This window comes from Trichechus manatus, unplaced genomic scaffold (genome assembly GCF_000243295.1).
Source record: "Trichechus manatus latirostris isolate Lorelei unplaced genomic scaffold, TriManLat1.0 scaffold00011, whole genome shotgun sequence".
Taxonomy (NCBI): domain Eukaryota; kingdom Metazoa; phylum Chordata; class Mammalia; order Sirenia; family Trichechidae; genus Trichechus; species Trichechus manatus.
In genome coordinates this window covers 5,329,111-5,348,879 of record NW_004443947.1, presented here as the reverse complement: position 1 = coordinate 5,348,879, position 19,769 = coordinate 5,329,111, and positions in this window count along the sequence as shown.

Sequence of the window (19,769 nt, the reverse complement as noted above, 5' to 3'; positions counted from 1 at the left end):
TCCTTCTTGGTCATATCCAGAGCCATCTCCACCAGCCACAACCAGTTTACTGGGATTCTAGCCTGGCTTCTAGCCCTGTCCCATTTCCAATTTGTCCTGTCCCCATTCTTTCCCCCTCTACTCCCACCCCAGAAGAAAGAAAAAGACAAGTTACTCTGCAGAATGAACCATCATCTTCCACAGCTATTTTGATTATGCTGCTCCCTGGTTCAGACCAGCCACAAATCTCACTTCAGACAAGCAACCTGTGCTTTGGATCTGCCATTCCGTGATAATGCTATGTTTCTGGTAATTCATGTCATTTCCCTCCTTCGAAATTTTCCTTTGCAAACTTCCCTCAGTGCCCCACCACCACTAACTCGTGCTCTGAGAATAGGGACTCCAGGCTTTGAATAAATGCAAAGAATTCAGAAAGTGAACGGGTGTACCCTACTATGAACTCTTTATCTAGCAACTAATTTGGTTTTTCTTATTAAAGAACATTTTGTTTTGGCATGACTTGAGTCTTGTCAGGATATTTTTAGTTCTAATCTTTCTCTAGTCAAATTGAGTGTCATTGTTGGCTGTCTGGAAAAAGTGTCTTATGTGATTCAGTGTGGTGCCAGAGTTGGAAAAGTACAGTTTGTCTCGAGGAAGTTAAAAATGGACAGCAGCGTCCAAATCCAGCGTGTGAGCAAACCACCAGTGCTTTCTATTGAGTATTATCTGATTAAGTGTCAGAGAAACACTGCTTGCGGGCAGATGGGGGTGGAGGGTGGCCAATCAGGGAATACAAACGCCAAAAGCTAGGCTTGAGCGAGCTTTATCCTTTTCATTGGAGTTCTATTTCAGTAAGCAGGGCTTTGATACTGTAAAAATGTCAGTGTGATCAAGCAAATGCCACCATATTAGAAATTATTTTCAACTCTTCTCCCACACCCCCTCCAACACCAAAAGAAAGAAGGGGAAAAAAAAAAACATACCCAGAAATGACTTCCAGAACCCACTAAAAGCAATAGTGCATTTTTAACTTGTTCTGAAATAGGTTACCCAGCAAAAGAACTGGAAAGGGTGGTGTTGATAGAAATCTGTGAAACTGCATAAAAGGTTTTAGGTGGGATTTGGGAGAGACCAGTAACCTATCTGAACCAATGGAGGCATAATTCACCTCTCATATTTGAGGGAAACATGAAATGGCCACTTGTATGTTTAACTGGTGGTTGAAGATTTGATTTTAATGACCTGCCGTGGGGAACGTGGAAGGGCTCCATGGGTCAGATGACTGTCAGCACTCCTATGGTTTGGTTCTGGAAGAGGAAACAAGTAATTGCGGATCACTTGATGTGTGTCAGGCACTTTCATACATTAGCACGGTTAACCCCCGCAACACCCCATGAGGTATTCAACAAAATACAGAACTGGGTAACCTGCCTAAGGTGACATGGCTGCTACGTGGTGAAGCCTGGATTCCAGTCCTCATTGCCTACACTCCAAATCCCACTTTCTTCCCTGAAACCTCACTGCCATGGAGGCAATGGACAGGTTAAAAAATAAAATAAAAGTTGAGCTCTTTTTTAAAAAACAAAAGTTTCATTCCTAAATCTAATTTGGGTGTAAGGTGTCATATTTGAAAGTATAAAAATAAGATCATAAAACAAAAGTTGTAAGAGAGAATAGTAAATTTTGATTGTAAGTCCTGAAATGAGGTTACTTGCTCCTAAGAACTGACTCTTGGTTAAGTGAATTGCTCAAGGTCATATGTGGCTGCTTAGTGGAGGGCCAGGTAAGGAGGCTGAATCTGAGTCCTTCAATTCTGTCAATCCCAGGTGGCTCAGGTCTACCTCTGTCCTTCTTGTCTATTTGCCTTATTCAAACAAACAAACCAATTGCTGTTGAGATGACTCCAGCTCTGGCGACCCTATGTATGTCAGAGTAGAATTGTGCTCTGTAGAGTTTTCAATGTCTAGGTTTTCTGACAGATCGCCAGGTCTTTCTTCTGAGATGCCTCTGGGTGGACTCGAACCTCCAACCTTTCTGTTAGCAGCTAGATGTGTAAACCATTTGCACCATCCGGGGACTCTGTCTGCCTTATTGGCCTCCTTTAAAACTCTGGCTGGAGTTCAGTGGCCAGGCTTGGGTATACATTTCAAGAGTAAGGGCAAAGTAGTTGAAATGCCATTTCGATTTCACTCTGAGAAACTACAGCCTTCTTAGTGCATATCCTTCTCTTTGACTCAACCACCAGGGAAAGACACATCAGTTTGGGATAGTTAACAAGGAAAAAGGAGGGTCCTTTTCTCTAGTACTGTGAACTCACAAATTCCGGAAACAACAAACAGTTCTGGGAGTGAGAATAACAACAACTAGCACTGACGGAGTGCTACAGGCTTCTGCTTTTTTCAGCCTCCTCACAACCCTGTAAGATAGGTGCTGTTATTATGCTCATTTTAAGGTGATCATGGTTCAAGAAGGTTAACTGTCATGGTTTGAATTATGTCCCCCAAAAAACGTGTGTATCAATTTGGCTGGGCCATGATTCCCGGTATTCTGTGGTTTTCCTATATGTGGTAAATCCTGCCTTTATGATGTTAATGAGGGAGGATGGGTGGCAGTTGTGTTAGTAAGGCAGGACTCAGTCTACAAGATTGGGTTGTATCCTGAGGCAATGTCTTGAGATATAAAAGACAGAAGTGAGCAGAGAGACAGGGGGACCTCATACCATCAAGAAAGCAGTGCCGGAAGCAGAACGCGTCCTTTGGACTGGGGTCCCTGCGCAGAGAAGCTCCTAGTCCGGGGGAACACCAAAGAGAAGAAAGCCAACAGAGAGAAAAAGTCTTCCCCTGGAGCTGATGCCCTGAATTTGGACTTTTAGCCTACTTTGACTGTGAGGAAATAAATTTCTCTTCGTTAAAACCATCCACTTGTGGTTCTGTTATGGCAGCACTAGATGACTAAGACAGTTAACCAACCTTCAAAGCCAGGATTCAAACCCAAGTATACAGATTCCAGGTCCTGTTTCGCCTCATCCCTTATATATTTCCAAAATTTTAATTAAAATTTCATTTTTTCCACTGCATTGACTAAGAAAGCACCAAGAAATCATAATGAATACATGTCATTTTACAAACCCATATAAAATCATTTATTTTGTTTGACAAGAATACTTTTTAACAGTAATGTGATAGCCACTCTTTGTAGTAGTTATGTTATCCCCCCAATTGTCAAGGGATGAAAAAGTGGTCCAACCAACCAAAATCTCATGAATGCCAGGAAATCAAATGGATGGATGGGTGGGTGGGCAGGTGGGTTAATGGATACATGGATGGATAGACAGATATAAATACACATTTCTTGTTATTAGGTGCTGTCGAGTCTGTTCCAACTCATAGCGACCCTATGTACAACAGAACAAAACACTGGCCAGTCTTGCACCATCCTCACAATCATTGCTATGTTTGAGCCCATTGCCACAGCCACTGTTGGGGGTCTTCCTCTTTTTCACTGACCCTCTACATTTATATGAATATACATATATATATATATATGTATACATGTATGTATATACATCCACTCCTCACTTCTTGATTTGATCAGATTCCAAAGACCAGATTGTTATATGAAAATTGGTGTTAGGCAAAAATGGAGGATGATCCTATGAGATCACAAAATGAAGGATGATTACATCATTACATAACAGCCAAATTACATCATTACATAACTGCCAAACTCCTGAGAATCATGGCCCAGCCAAGGTGACACATAACCTTAACCAGCACAGCCAGAGTTACTCTCGCCGTGCACCTCAGCGTTCGTTACTGCCAGATGTACATAATTAATGCTCAAAATAGATAGTAGATTTTTTACTATACATACATCAGATAGTTGTTTTTTTCTTTAGATCCAAAGAAAATCCCACCAAGGAGTATGGATTTTACTTCTTCCCGCAGAATTATAATTGAATGTTGTTCTTAGGTGCCATCAAGTCGGTTCCAACTCATAGCGACCCTGTGTGCAACAGAATGAAACACTGCCTGGTCCTGTGCCATCCTCATGATCGTTGTTATGCTTCAGCCCATTGTTGTCAGTCCATCTGGTTGAGGGTCTTCCTCTTTCTCGCTGACCCTCTACTTTACCAAGCATGATGTTCTCCTCCAGGGACTGATCCCTGCTAATAACATGTCCAAAGTACGAGACGAAGTCTCACTATCCTCGCTACTAAGGAGCATTCCGGCTGTCCTTCTTCCAGCCAGAATGACTGAATAACATGCTCTGTATAGAAAATCAAGCCTCTTCTTAGGCCTCTCATCCTCTGACCCTCTGCATAGTCTCTGTAACCTCACAAAAGCAGTCCTGAAATTCAATGGACAGGTAGAAGCTTTCTTACCAATGTGTCCTGGTGAATTTTAAAACAGCACTACAACATTTTGCTTCAGAAGTATTAAAATAGATTTCTGCAGAGAATTTATCTTCCTGATATATATATGTATATATATTTTAAAAAGAAAGGAAAAAAGAGTTTGCCATTTTTAGAGCACCGGAGCTCTGGAACACGCAGCTTTGATTACTGCCGCAGCCTCGACAGCTGTTCTTGAACAGATGTGATGTTGTAGAGTCTGGGAGAACCAACTTAGAATGTTTGAGCACAGGTTTGCAGCACAGCGTCCTTCTGAGAGAGGCACGAAGGCCACAGCCAAATACAGTCATCAGCAACTTCCTTCTTTGCCATCCAAAAAATACAGATATAACAAAGAACAAAGATGAAATTCTAAAATTGGAAGGGATGCAAATAGAACTCAGATCCAGTCTCCTAAGGTGTCCTACTTAAATCATGACCAGCAGCCCTCCTGTTAGAGGGTAGGGGTGAGGAGGGTTGGGGTGAGGTGGAGGGCAGGAGGGCTGGGGAGGAGAAGAGAAGGAAAATGAGAGTCAATTATCAAATGGAATTGTGAGCACAAGCCTACAGTCCCCCTACACACACAGACACACAATACACACCCATAACCAGGGACGCAAGGCCTTCCGCACAGCTGATCACAATCTCATCTCCTGCAGGGTGAGGCAACTTTGCAGTGATCAAGCCAGTTGCTGTGGAGTCAATTCTGATTCACAGTGACCACTTCTGTGTCAGAGCAGAACTGTGCTCCATACGGTTTTCAGCGGCTGATTTTTCAGAAGTAGATTGCCAGGCCTTTCTTCAGAGGCACTTCTGGGTAGACTTGAACCTCCGATCTTTGGTTAGCGGCCGAACGCGTCAGCTGTTTGCACCACACAGGGACTCCTTGCAGTGATATAGTTACCCGTAAGAGGGGGAAATCGACTCTTTCTTAGATTTCCTTCTTTTTTTTCTTTTGAATTACATATGGAAAGTACTCAAATGTTAACTAGTATTATCATTATTAATGTTGATATTATCATAATAATTATTGTTGTTATTATTATCTACCCACTTACAAAGTGCCAAGGTCCCTTGGTGGTGCAAACGGTTTACACTGGGCTACTGACCTGAAGCTTCGTGATTTGAACCCACCCAGAAGCACCACAGAAGAAAGGCCTGGAGATTGGCTTCCATAAAGACTACAACCAAGAAAACTCTATGTAGCACATGTTACACATGCAGTCACCATAAGGTGGAATGGGCTCAATGGGCAACAGGGTTTGGGATTTTACAAAGTGCCAGGCCCTATGCTGGGTTGGTGGCAAAAATGGGCAGCAGGGTCTCCGTGCCAATGTTCCAGAGTCACTGTGCCTCAGGTACAAACTCTCTAATGCAGCTGTCCCACATGATTTTCTTGTGTGTTCTCAAGGTTCCCACCCCCATCCAGCCTACACCAGTTGCCATGGTGACAGAGAAAATGTTTCCACTTGGAGGCTCTGTGTCTACTGCAGTGCCCACTTCTTGCTATCTTTCTTTTCCTCTTAGGAAGGGGGGTTATTCCTCCCACAGTGGGGGTCACACACTACAGCAGAAAAATGTTGAGTCTGTGTGACCCAGATGAACAGAAACCCCAGAAGGGCTGTGCCTGGGATTCTGGTTTTCTGGAGACATTTAGATACACCAAGATTTTTTCTCTTCAGGGAAAGAAGCAGCAGGCAAGGGAGGGGGACTGGAAATTAGTCCTTGTGTCCCTCAGCTGACAGCTCAGTTATACTGCCTTTGAGGAAATAGGGTTTTTAGTTCCTCATTTATTTCCCCTTTTGCTCTTAGCAACAGCGAAACAAGCTATGATGTGGCACAGTAGAAACGACTTGTGTTTTGGAGTTGGGCAAAGGTGGGCTCAAACCCCACACGGGGATCATTGTGGTTAGGGTTTCTGGGGCGAGACCTCCTAGGTTTGTGTCCCTGTACCAGCTCTGACCTGCCGAGTGACCTTGAGTAACCTTGGCCACATTAGATAATCTCTGTGAATTGGTTTTCTCATCTGTCAGAAGGGACAAATAACACCTCCATCTTCTGGTGGTGCAATGGTTAAACGTTCATCTGCAAATTGAAAGGTTGGCAGTTTGAACCCACTCAGTGACTCCGCAGGAGAAAAACCTGGTGGTTTGCTACTGTAAAGATTACCCATTGCCGTCAAGTCGATTCCGAATCATAGTGACCCTGTAAGACAGAGTAGAACTGCACCACAGGATTTCCAAGGAGCACCTGGTGGATTCGAACTGCCTACCTTTTGGTTAGCGGCCATAGCTCTTAATCACTACACCACCAGGGCCTAGAAAACCCTATATGGCAGTTCTACTCTGTCATATGGGGTCACTATGAGTCGAAATCGACTCGATAGCACCCATCAACAACATCTTCCTGGTGAGGTAAGGACTAAATGAAGTAATCATTTAAAAAAAAAAAACATCACTTGAACAATAAACATTATTGACTGTTCAGTTGCCCTGGAGTGGATTCCAATGACCACATGTGTGTCAGAGTAGAACTGTGCTCTGTAGGGTTTTCTTCCACAGTGCCTCTGGGTGGATTTGAACCTCCAACCTTTCTGTTAGCAGCTGTTATGGATTGAATTGTGTTCCCCAAAAATACGTGTTGGAATTCTAACCCCAATTCACGTGGATGTAATCCTATTTGGAAATAGGTTTTCTTTGTTATGTTGATGAGATCATATCAATGTAGGGTGTGTCCTAAACCTAATCACTGCTGCCTGATAGATGAGCAGCTTAGACACAGAGACAAGCTAGCAGACACTGGGGGAAGACAGATGCTATCTGAAGATGACAGAGACACACAAGTCTTTACAAGCCTGTCAAGTCTACAAGCCCAGGAACTCCATTGATGGCTGGCTACTGGAAGGTGAAATAGTCAAGACAGGATCTCTCCCTACAACCAGTGCCCTGAGTTTGGTCTTCTAGCCTCCTGAATTGTGAGAAAATAAATGTTCTTTAAAACCATCCACTTGTGGTATTTCTGTTATAAGAGCATTAGGAAACAGACAGTCACGCACGCTCATACCACGTGGGGACTCTGTTGGGAGTCATTAGCTAGCGTTAGCATTATCCTCCCAGATCTGGCAATTGCTGGCAATTCCTTTAGCTCTCTAAGATACTACCTACACCATCCAACCCCACCCGTGCCATCTCTGTACAGAGGCGAGAATGATGTTCTGGTATTCACCTCCCAGGATTGCAGTGAAGATCAAATTAGGTTGACAGCCCAGTGCCCTGCCAGACTGTGCCACTCACCCTGGGGCAATGCCTTCTCCCCCTTGCTGCTAGAGGGCTTTACCATTTCCTTGCTACAACCTTGCAACAGCTTCCCATTGTCCTGGAAATAAAATCCGGGAGTTTCCCCCATGGCCTCTAAGGCCCTGCATGCTCTGGCCCCAGCCTCCACCCTAATCTCATCTCCCTCTTGATCATGTGCTCCAGCACTGCTCCCCGCCGCCACCACTGGATCTCTCTCAGTTCCTCTAAAGCAAGCCCACCCTAGCAGGCTATTTCCTCAGCTGAAATTATCTGCCCATCTCGCTTCAGGCCCCATCCTTTCAATTCAACTCAGAACGGAGTTGGCCCCTCATTCATCTTAGCTTAGATGTCACCTCCTCAGAGAACTTCCCAGATCATTTTCCCACGCCCCCATCGTCACAGCTTATTATCTCAGCACTCTGCAGGTTTCCCTCTTTCTAGCACTTACTGCCATGTGTGATCATCACTGCATACAATGAATTCGTTTACCTGCTTTTTTGGGGGAGGAGGGGCAAATGTTGTCTTGATTATATTTGTGTCCTCAAGGCCCACCATACACATGTTATTGCTGGGTGTCTTCAGGTCAATTCTGACTCATAGCAACCACATAGGATAGAGTAGAACTGCCCCATAGGGCTTTCTAGGCTGTAATCTTTATGGAAGCAAATTGCCACATTTTACTCCTGAGGAGCAGCTGGTGGGTTTGAATCTTCAACCTTTCAGTTAGCAGCTGAGTGCTTAACCACTGCACCACCAGGGCTCCTTGCATTGCATGTAACCAAAAGCAAACCTGTTGCCGCGGAGTTGATTCCGACTCATAGCGACCGTATAGGACAGAGTGGAACTGCCCCATAAGTTTGCCAAGGAGGAGCCGGTGGATTCAAACTGCTGACCTTTTGGTTAGCCAAAGCTACCAGGGCTCCGTTGCACATAGTAAATACTTAATAAATATTTGCTGAAATGAGTGACTAACAGGACTTCGATGTTCGTCCTCTTCCCTAGACCTGCTCTCAAAATTGCCACCAAGAGGATTTGTGCTTCAGGAGGAGGGCCTGACAGGTAATGGAGCATTTCACAAGCAAAATAAAGATCAGATGGTACGATAAAGGTAGCTAGGAACACTCAAACACTGATGAGCAAAAAGATCACCTGAGGAGATTGTTAAACTGAAGAATCTGATCCCATAGCCCTGGGGATCCTGAGAATCTGCATTTCTAACAAGCTCCTTGGTGAAGCCGAGGCTGCTGCTTCTTGGACCACACTTGAGTAGCAAGAGCTTCTGTTATGTGCCTTCCAGTTGAGTTGATTCCGACTCCTAGCAACCCTATAGGACAGAGTAGAACTGCCCCATAGGGATTCTAGACTGTAATCGTTACAGGTGCAGATCGCCAAGTCTTTTCTCCTGTGGAGCCGCCAGGTAGGTTCAAACTGCCTACCTTTCGGTTAGCAGCCCAGCGCTTAACCACTGCACCACCAGGGCATCTAAATAAGAACTTAGCCCCCTGCAAATGCTATTGATTTTCGGATCACGGAGTAACAAGGATACGGTGAGCATTGGTGCCAGTAGAGCTGTGCCAGCGTGGGGTGTGGGTCGGCCTCCACAATTGGAAGCTGCTCCAGATCCAGCCCCCAGGGGCAGGGAGGGGAGGAACATGAAGAGCTGGCCCCTCCCGATGCCTACGCAGACCGACAAGACCAGGCTTGAGTGGGCTTTTAGGACTTGTCTTAGTCACAAGGAGAAAATTTGATCCCAGAGTTTGCTCATTCATTCATTCAATCAATATTTGCACATTTTTAGCCCCTGGGGACACTGTGTGGACAAGGCGGCAAGGCTCCCGCCCTCTTGGTATTTATATTCTGAGACAGACCTGAGTTTGAGCGCGCGTGCGCGCCCGCATGTGCACAGCGACATGATTGTGGGGAGTTATTCCAGCTCTCTGCGCCTTATTGAAATGTGATGCCCATCCTAACATGGCGAGTTGTTGTGATGATCTCAGGAGACAATGCCTTGCGATGATAAGATGTTATTATTAGTATTCACAAAACTACTAATCTGAATATTGAACTTGATGTCTGTTAGCCGAAGGTGGTAACGTGCAAAAGAGAATCATTGCTTATTCATTCTATCATTCATCCAAAAAGTTTCAAGGCTCTGGGGATACTGTGAGGACAAGAAAAGCATAGTGCCAGTCCTCCTAGTATTTACATTTTGATAGAGGAAATCAGGCAAACGACAAGTAGACACATAAACAAGAAAGCATTAGTGTTAAGTGTGAAGAAAATAAAACAGGATCATGTTTTAAAATAAAATAAAACAAAACAAGTGGAGGCTGGGGGTGGGGTTATTTTAACTGGGAGACGAAAGAAAGCCTCTCTGACAGGTGAGATTTAAGTTGAGATCTGAAAAACAAGAAAAACAACCAAACAAAATACCCAAATCTGTGGCCATCGAGTTGATTCCAACTCATAGCAACCCTACAGGGCAGAGGAGAACTGCCTCATAGGGTTTCCAAGCAGCTAGTGGATTTGAACTTCTGACATTTTGGTTAATAACCAAGCTCTTAACCATTGTGCCACCAGGGCTCCAGAGAAAAACAAGACATGTCAAAATCTTAGGGGAAAGTATTCTGAATACAGAGGAAACAGCACATGCAAAAGTCCTGAGGCGAGACTGAATTTGATATAGTCAAAGAAGAGCAGGGTGGCTGGGTGCAGTGAACAAGAGGGAGAGAGTCACGAGCTGAGCTCAGAGAGGTCCTGGGGGCCACATAAGGCCAGGCCTTGTCAGCCAGGGTACAGACTTTGGATTTTATTTTAAATTAGATGGAGAGCCACTGAAACTTAGCTGCAAGGAGGGATGTGATCTGATTTGCATGTAAGTTCACCCTGGCCATTGTGTGACCAGATTGTAAGGGGGAGCAAGAGTGAAAGCAGAAAAACCAGTTAGGAGAGGATGGCCATGGTCTCAGTGACTGATGAAGGTGGCTTGGGCCAGGATGATGCAGCAGAATGGAAAGAGGTGGCCACATCAGGGTGGCATTTTGGCGGAAACGTGGGGCGTGAGGAAGACACACGAGAATGACTTGAGTTTTGGCAAAATCCCACACGCTCTCCTATTTTTGGAGTAAGCGCAATTTACAATGCAGTACGGATCTCTTTCCCTTGAACACTTCAGCAAAGGCAAAATGTCTGTGAAATCCGAAGGAAACAAGCCTTGTTCTAATGCTGCCTAGACACACAGAACCTTCAAAAGGAGGATATCGATTACAAAGGGAGATTTTTTACACCACCCCCTCCCTGTCATGTGAAGTCTCATTGCGATTCTTTGTTTGAAATGGCACGAGATCCGGCTTTACGGGGTACCAAGTTGTGCTTAGGTTCACTGCATTGAACAAGGATCTAATTCTGATTGTTTCTTTAATTTGAGGCACTTTATGGAAGGAAGATGAGACAGTCACGAGGCAGCCAACTTAATCTTCGAGATCTGGCTCGAAAAATCGGAGCAAGGGGTTATGTGTGTTGGTGATGGTTTAGTGGTGGTGAGCGGGGTCAGGTGCTACCAGGTCTCGAGAACTGTCTCTCATTTCCTCATAGAGGAGGGTCCTCCCAGCCATCAGTCCTAGCAAGTTCAATGTTGGACTAGATGCCCCAGAGTCCAAGGTCCTCTCATTCACAAAGGGTGGCAAATTGAGTCAGTTAGTTGACATTTAATTGGGATGAGGTTAGACAATAGCCACAGAGATCCACTGACAGCCATGAAGACAGAATTGAGCCGTAATACAGGCCTTTAACCTCAGGCCCCTTTATCACGCTTTCTGCCTGTAACACATAAGGCATCTGATTTTAAAAAATAAGTCCTGTAATTTCTTGAGAAAAGAATGATGTTACATTGCATTTTGGGGGTTAATAGCATTTATTTGTTTAATGTAAGCATTTACAATATATCACAATTTCTTCATTTTAAAAAACATCCCCCCTCATCCCCCCATGGAATTAGCGTGAGATGCTTTTCTTGTCAGAGAAGTACTGGAGTTAGCAGTTTGAGAATTTGGGAGGCTTAGAAGCAAGGACCACTCCAGTCCCCGCCCCCTCCCCCCATCAAATCAGTCCCCTTTCCACTCTCAGGAGCACGTGGAAGCTGCCAGAAGCGTGTGGCAGAACCAGTGGAGGGTGAAGGCACAGCATTTCACATGAGGTGGGAAGGCTCTTCTCTGACAGCCGTCCGCGGATATCTCCTCGGGGGACCATATGTCCCCATGCCTGCTGCTGGCCAAATGGAATTCATGACTAGGAATATGTATCCTTGGGTTTTCCTCTCAGCTCCTGCAGCTGTTTGGTGAGGGGTGGGGGAGGGAGGAGCGAATCATCTCTTTTGTGGGCTGAAATTACATTTTAACAATTGATCCTGGTCTTCCGATGCAGGCATCACCCAGGCATGCCCCGCATTTCTCCGCATGTACGCGCGCACGCACGCAGACCCTGGCACCAGCAGCCTGGACCACTCCTCTCCCGTGATACAGACGGAAAGAGCACTTTCCCCAAGGGCAGTTTTCACAGAGCTTGACCAAAAAGTCCGGTTTTGAAGTCAGGCAGCTTACTCCTTGGTAATAATAAAAATTAAGGTTTTTAAATTTTTTTATTTATTTATTGTACTTCAGGTGAAGGTTTACAGAATAGTTTCTCATTAAACAGTAGTACATATATTGTTTTATGACATTGCTTAACAACCCCACGACATATCAACCCTCTCCCTTCTTGCCCTTTTTTTTTTTTTGGTGAAAATACACATAGCCAAAGATACACCATTTCAAAAATTTCTACATGAACAGTTCAGTGACATCGACTACGTTCTTCCAGTTGTGCTGCTATTCTCACTTTAGATGAAGGTTTACAGAACAAAACAGTTTCTCATTAAACAGTTAGTACATATGTTGCCCTATGACAATGGTTAACAACCCCACTGCATGTCAACACTGTCCTTACTCAACCTCGGGTTCCCTATCACTAGCTTTCCTGTCCCCTTCTGCCTTCTAGTCCTTGTCCCTGGACTGCTGTGCCTCATTAGTCTCATTTTGTTATATGAGGTTGTCCAATCCCCAGCTGAACGGTGAACCTTGGAAGTGACTTCACCACTGAGCTAAAAGGGTGTCTGAAACCCCATATTCTCGGGGTTTCTCCAGTCTCTTTCAGGCCAGTAAATCTGTGTGTTAGAATTTTGTTCTACATCCTTCTCCAGCTCTATCCAGAACCCTCTGTTGTGATCCTGGTCAGAACAGTCAGTGGTGGTTACCCGGCACCATCTAGCTGTACTGGACTCAGTCTGGTGGATGCCTTGGTAGCTGTGGTCCATTAGTCCTTTGGACTAATCTTTTCCTTGTATCCTGTTCTCTTCATTCTCCCTTGTTCCCGAAGGGGTGAGACCAGTGGAGTATCTTAGATGGCTGCTCACAGGCTTTTAAGACCCCAGACGCTACTCACCAAGGTAGAATGTAGAACATTGTCTTTATAAACTGTGTTATGCCAATTGAGCTAGATGTTCCCTGAGACCATGGTCCCCACAGCCCTCTGCCCAGCAATTCTTTTTTTTTTTTTTAAGAGGAAAAAAGGGAACCCAACCCCTCAATTCCAACTGATACCGACCCTATAAGACAGAGTAGAACTGGCCCATAGGGTTTCTAAGGAGTGGCTGGTGGATTCAAACCACCAACCTTTTGGTTAGCTGCCGAGCTCTTAACCACTAGGCCACCAAAAGTAAACCCGTTGGGGTCCAGTCAATTCCAACTGATAGCAACCCTACAGGACAGAGCAGAACTTCCGCATAGGGTTTCCAAGGAGCGGCTGGTGGATTTGAACTGCCAACGTTTTCGTCAGCAGCCGAGCTCTTAACCACTATGCCACCAGGGCTCATTAAAAAAGGTAAGGAGTAAGGGAGGGACAATTTTATCTGGGAGCTGTGACTGCCACCTGGTGGATGATGATGGCTGAGCTACGAAAAAGACGCCCTTATTTTAAGATCACCCATTCATTCATTTCTTCACGCTTCTGTTCAATTGTCTGTGTCTGTAAGAGGCTCAGTCTAGGGAAGGAGAAAGACGACTACAGCACAGTGTGGTAGATGTTGTGATAGGGACAGTCTTGAGTAGGGGTAAAGGGTGTAGATGCTGGAGCAATACTGTCTGGGTCTGAACATGCTGTGACCTTGGCTGAGCCACTTGACCTCTGCTGTGCCTCCACTTTTGTACCCATAAGATGGGGCCAATAACAGTCACTACCTCATAGGATAACAGTACCTATCTCATAGAGTGGCTGAGAATTAAATTACATACTCCATGTACATGCTTAGCACAGATAAGGTTCTGTAGAGTAAAAGCAGAATGGAGGAAAAGATAGGGCTTGTGGAAGGCTTCTCATTTTACAGAGGCAGGAACGGAGGCACTGAAAGACAGACAGCCTGATTTATTCAGTAAATATTTATCGAGGACCTACTACGTATCAATGAGGCAGTGGTGGTTCAGTGGTAGAATTCTTGTCTTCCATGCGGCAGACCTGGGTTCAATTCCCGCCCAACGCACCTCACGTGCAGCCACCACCCATCTGTCAGTGGAGGCGTGTGTGTTGTTATGATGCTGAACAGGTTTCAGTGGAGCTTCCAGACTAAGACAGTCCTGGTGAAGGAAGCGCCTGGTGATCTACTTCAAAAATCAGCCAATGAAAACCCGCAACTGATCATGGGGTGGTGCAGCACCAGGCAGCTTTTCATTCTGTTGCACATGGGGTTGCCACGGTCCGGGGCAGCTAACAACAACTATGTGTCAGGCACTCTGTTGAGCACTGGGGACAAAATGATGAACAGAAACATTGTGCTTGATCTCATCCAGCTCATTCTCTGGTGAGAGAGCTAGGTATGAACGCTTAAACACTGAAATGAAGAGCAAAAAAGACATAGTCCCTGCCCGCACAGCACTCCCTGTCTAGCTGGGGAGTCAGACCTGTAAATGGGAGATTATGATTTGTAGTAATTGTTATTCTGGGATGGTAAAGTATTCAATGCCACAGGAGCACATAAGGGGAAACTAAAGCAGCTGGGGAGGAAGTAGGTAGGGAAGGCTCCACGAGGAAGGGCCTCTAAGCTGAGTTCTGAAGGATGATAAGTAGTCAGGCAGTGAAGGCAAGTGGAAGGGGCTTCCAGGTAGAATGCTGCTTGCAGTGGCTCACAGATGAAATCTGACTCAATACCTTTGACCAACTGAAAAAGTTCAATAATGCTGGAGGCCAGGGGCAGAGCGAGACTGGAGAGGCAGGCAGTGGCCAGATCCCTGAGGGCCTTACAAGGTCCCCAAGAGGCTTGCATTTTGTCCTTGGAGCCATGGGGCACCTTGGAGGGACTTTAAGTAGGGAGAGCAAGGGTCAGAAGTGAGAATGACCTGCTGTATCAGGTGAACAGGGATGGTGGCACACACTGGTACTGAAGGTTGATTACTGGCTGGAGGTAAGACGAAATGTTGGCTATGTAGGTGGTGGAAATGACCAGCTATCCCTCTTGCCTGTTATCAGAATACAGTCAAAAGAAGCTGGTGAGAGCTGATCTGGGGAAGCTGGTGCCATCCCTTAGAAACCAAGTTCATGTCAGGTATGGTTTCTTTAGAAATGGCACCACAAGATGGGCTGGGGGATGGGAGAGGATTGTTCTTAAAGGGAAAGCCTCAACCATGTAAAAGGAGAAATAAATTGCTTTTTCTCCATAAGAGCTTGGCCTGTATATTTATTGTTGCTGTTCGCTGCCGTTGAGTCAGCCCCTGACTCATGGTGACCCCATGCAAATTGGATGAAATCCTGCCCACCCCTGTGCCATCCCATGATCCACTGTGGATCAGATGTTGTGATCCATAGGGTTTTCATTGGCTGATTTTCAGAATTAGATTGCCAGGCCTTTCTTCCTAGTCCATCTTAGTCTGGAAGCTCTGCTGAAACCTGTTCAGCATCATAGCAATGCAAGCCTCCACTTACAGATGGGTGGTGGCTGCACATGAGGTACATTGGCTGGGAATCAAATCTGGGTCTCCTGTGAAAGCAAGAAGTCTATCACTGAACCATCACTGACCCTACCCTGTATGTAGCCAGGGAAAATTAATGTTTGTTTTCACTAGGTGACCGAGTAAAGAGAAACAGCTGTGCTGATAGGGATACCCAGCTGGAACTGGGATACTCACATTTACCCTCAGTCTTGGGACTCAGTTCCAACCAGCACCCTCTCCAGCAGCTAGGACGGAGCAGAGAAGGCCACTGTCTGCCTAATACATGCGAAAGGCATTGCTTAGGTTTACAAGACATAAGACCAAGTGGTGAGCTCTTCCTGGGGATGGGTAACATTTTCTGGGGGAGAAGGTGGGGTCTGAGAAATGTGAGCAGGAAGCCGTATGTGAGGAGGGGAGTGGATCTAGGAAGAGAGGAACAGTCAGGAATGGAGGGAACATGCTCTTTAGAAAGGTCTTGTGTGGGAGAGGTAGAAGAGACAAGCTTTGTGTGGTAGAAGGGATTTTTACCTTTTATTCCTTCTATAGCCATTGTTGTTGTTAGTTGCCTTATATACCTAACCTTTTATAATTTGTCTGACTATTCAATTAGTTATTTGTTTATTTATTCAGCAAATGAATGTGGAATGTTTGTGACAGGCACAGTATTAGGTGCCTAGGTATATGCCGTAAGAAACAAAAGGGTCAAAGCCCTTGCCTTCTGTAGCAATTGTAAGGGGCTGGGGAGAGAGTGACACTCAATAAACAAGTAAACCACTAAATAAGAGATAGTTTCAGATCATGGTAAAGACAATATTTGGGGGAGCGACTGGGGACGGGGCTACTTTGGACACTGGGATCCAGGATGGCTGCTCTCAGGAGGGGCCTTTGGACTGAGATCTGAACGATGAAGAGGTGTTGGCTATGTGAACTCCTTTCATCCCCGAGGCTCTCCTGTCATCTTGCTGGTTTTCCTGTCAGTAACCATCCATGCTGACTTGTAGTGGAGCACAGAAAAGCCCCAAGTGACAGGGACAGTGAGACTGAGCTCTGTGACGGCTCCACATGGGTACGCCAAAACAGGTGTATGGGCCTCAGTAACTTTAATCTTCCTGGTTCCCTGCATTTCCCCTACCCCTGTTCTTCTGGCTAGGGAGAACTAGTTTATATCAGACTTGTTGTCTCTCCTGCTAAGATAAACTAGAACACTGGATTAAGAAGAAGAAAAAGAAAATCTGTTCAAAAGAACATGAGAACTACCAAGGTGCTAAAACCTCCAGGGGGCCAAGATTCCAGGGAGAAGAAAAGCACTGAGGTGACTCACCCTTCAGCATAGCTTTCCCGCATCAGGTTGAGGAGCTGAGCAGAGTGTTAGGCAGTCTTCATGGGCTTAGGCGACAAAAACTGGAGTTCAGGGTCAACCAAGGAAAGCCTTAGTAAACACCTAGACTTAGAGTTGAGACACGTGAAGATCTATACGTTAAGGAGTAAGACCAAACAGGACACACACCAGCCTTTATAAAGACTGAAGCCCAGCTATAAATTAGCTCAATTCAGACAGGATTAAGATGAACTTCCCCTACCTTAACTGCCTGCCAGAAAGAAAGTAAATTCTCTCTGGAGAAAGATACTGTCATTCAGAGTCTCCAATAAGCCCTAGAATTTTTATTACACAATATCTGGCATCCAGTAGAAATTTCCCCAGCACACCGGGATTCAAAATCAAGTGACCAAAAAACAAGAGAAGTATAAGATTTTGCAGTTATCATACAAGGATTTAAAATAACACTGATTAATATGTTCTAGAAAATATCGTGAAGAAGAAAATTCAGCAGAATGGAACTGGAAATTATAGAAATGAAAAACATAATAACTAAAATTAAGAACATAATAATAAAAAAGAACTTAATATAAGAGTTTAATAGCAGGTTAGATAGCACTGGAGAGAGGATTAGTGAATTGGTATATAGATCAGTAGAAAATAACCAGAGAGAAGCATCAAGAGAATCAAGGATGGAAGCTACAGAAAACAGGATAAAAGATACATTGGAGCAGAGTAAAACGATTTAATATATGTGTAGTGGAATCTCAGAAGAGAAAGAATGGAGCAGAAGCAATAGTTGAAGAAATAATGGACTAAAATTTACCAAAATGGACAAATGATATTGTCATACATTTAAGAAGTACCATGAAGTTCAAGGAGCCCTAGTGGTGCAGTGGTTAAGAGCTCAGCTGATAACCAAAAGTCGGCAGTTTGAATCTACCAGCTGCTCCTTGGAAACCCTATGGGACAGTTCTACTCTGTCCTATAGGGTTGCTCACTATGAGTTGGAATTGACTCAACGGCAATGAGTATGAAGTCCAACAAATATGAAGTACAACAGATATGATACCTAGTCATATTACAAAAAAAATCTGAAAAACAAAGGAAAGAAGATACATTGCTTTCAAAGGAGTAGTAATATGACTGACAACTGACTTCTCAAAAATACATCAGAAACAAAAGGACAATAGAATATCTTCAAAATGCTGAAAGAAAACAACCGGCAACTTTGAATTCTATACCCAGCAAAAATATTCTTTAAAAATACAGTTTTTAAAAAACTAAGAGAATTCATCAGCAGTTTAACCATACTAAAGTTAAAAGTAATGGCTGTTCTTTTGATAGAAGGAAAATTATCCCATTTAGAAGCATGAGTATGCCAGAATGAATGAAAAAAGAACAGAAAGGGTAAATATGTCAGTAAATCTAAATGAATATTGACTTTTAAAATAATAATATTAATGTTTCATGGTGCTTAAAATATAATATAAAATTATAAAAAAGTCTATATGCTAATTACAACAAATATCACAAACATGCGGATACAGACAAGTTGAAAGTGAAAGAATAAAAAAGATATACTATAACACACGAACTAAAAGAATATCTGACAAGAAGTAATGTAAAGATAAAACACTTCCTAAAGATAAAAGAGTAAACCTACCAGAAGATATAACAATTCTAAATGTGTAGGCACCTACAAATATCTAAGGATATATAAAGCAAGAATTGATAGGACTAAAAGAAGAAACACACAAATTTACAACCATAGTGGGAGATATTTAGAACAGATCAATCTCATTTAACTGATAGTACAAACAGAACAACAAAACAAAACAAAACCAATAAGGATACAGAAAACCTAGACAAGATACATCACAAATTTGAGCTAATTTGCATATTTAGAACACTGGACACCACAACTACAGAATATACATACTTTCAAATGCACAGACATTTGCCAAAATAGACCACATGCTGAGTGTTAAATCAAATCTCTGAAAATTTCTCAAAGGACTGAAATCATTCAGAGTCTATGTTCACTGACCACTATGAAGTTAAAAATTCATAACAAAAAACTAGAAAGCTCACAAATGTTTGGAAATTAAGCAATACACTTATATGTAATCCATAGGTCTAATAAAAATTATAATTAAAATCAGAAAATATTTTGAACTGAATCATAATGAAAATATGCCAAATTAAATTTGTGGGCTATAGCTAAAGCTATGCTCAGAGGAAAATGTATAGCTTTACATGTATATATTAGAGAAACAGGAAGGTTTAAAATCAATCATCCAAGTATCCATCTCAAAACATTATGAAGAGAATTAGAAAACAATTGAGGAAATTAACAAAGCCAAAAAAGTTGATTCTTTGAAAAGATTAATAAAATTGATAAACTGTTGAAACTGAATCAGAAAAAAAGGGCATGCATAAATTATTAATAGCAGGAATGAAAAAGGAGCTATCACAACAGCTTTTACAGACATTAAGAAGATAATAAAAGCATATTTGAACAATTTTTGGCATTGAATTTTAAAAGACAAAGGGAATGGATAGATTCCTAGAAAAACACAACTTACTAAAACTGACCCAAAAAGAAATAAAAAATACAAATAACCCTATAACTACTAAAAATTTTCTCAAAAAGAAAACTCCATTCCTAGATGTTTTCATCAGTGAATTCTACCAAATAAACAAGGAAGAAATTCTAGGCCATTTTCTGTCATGGACATAGATATAAAAATCCTAAAGAAAACATT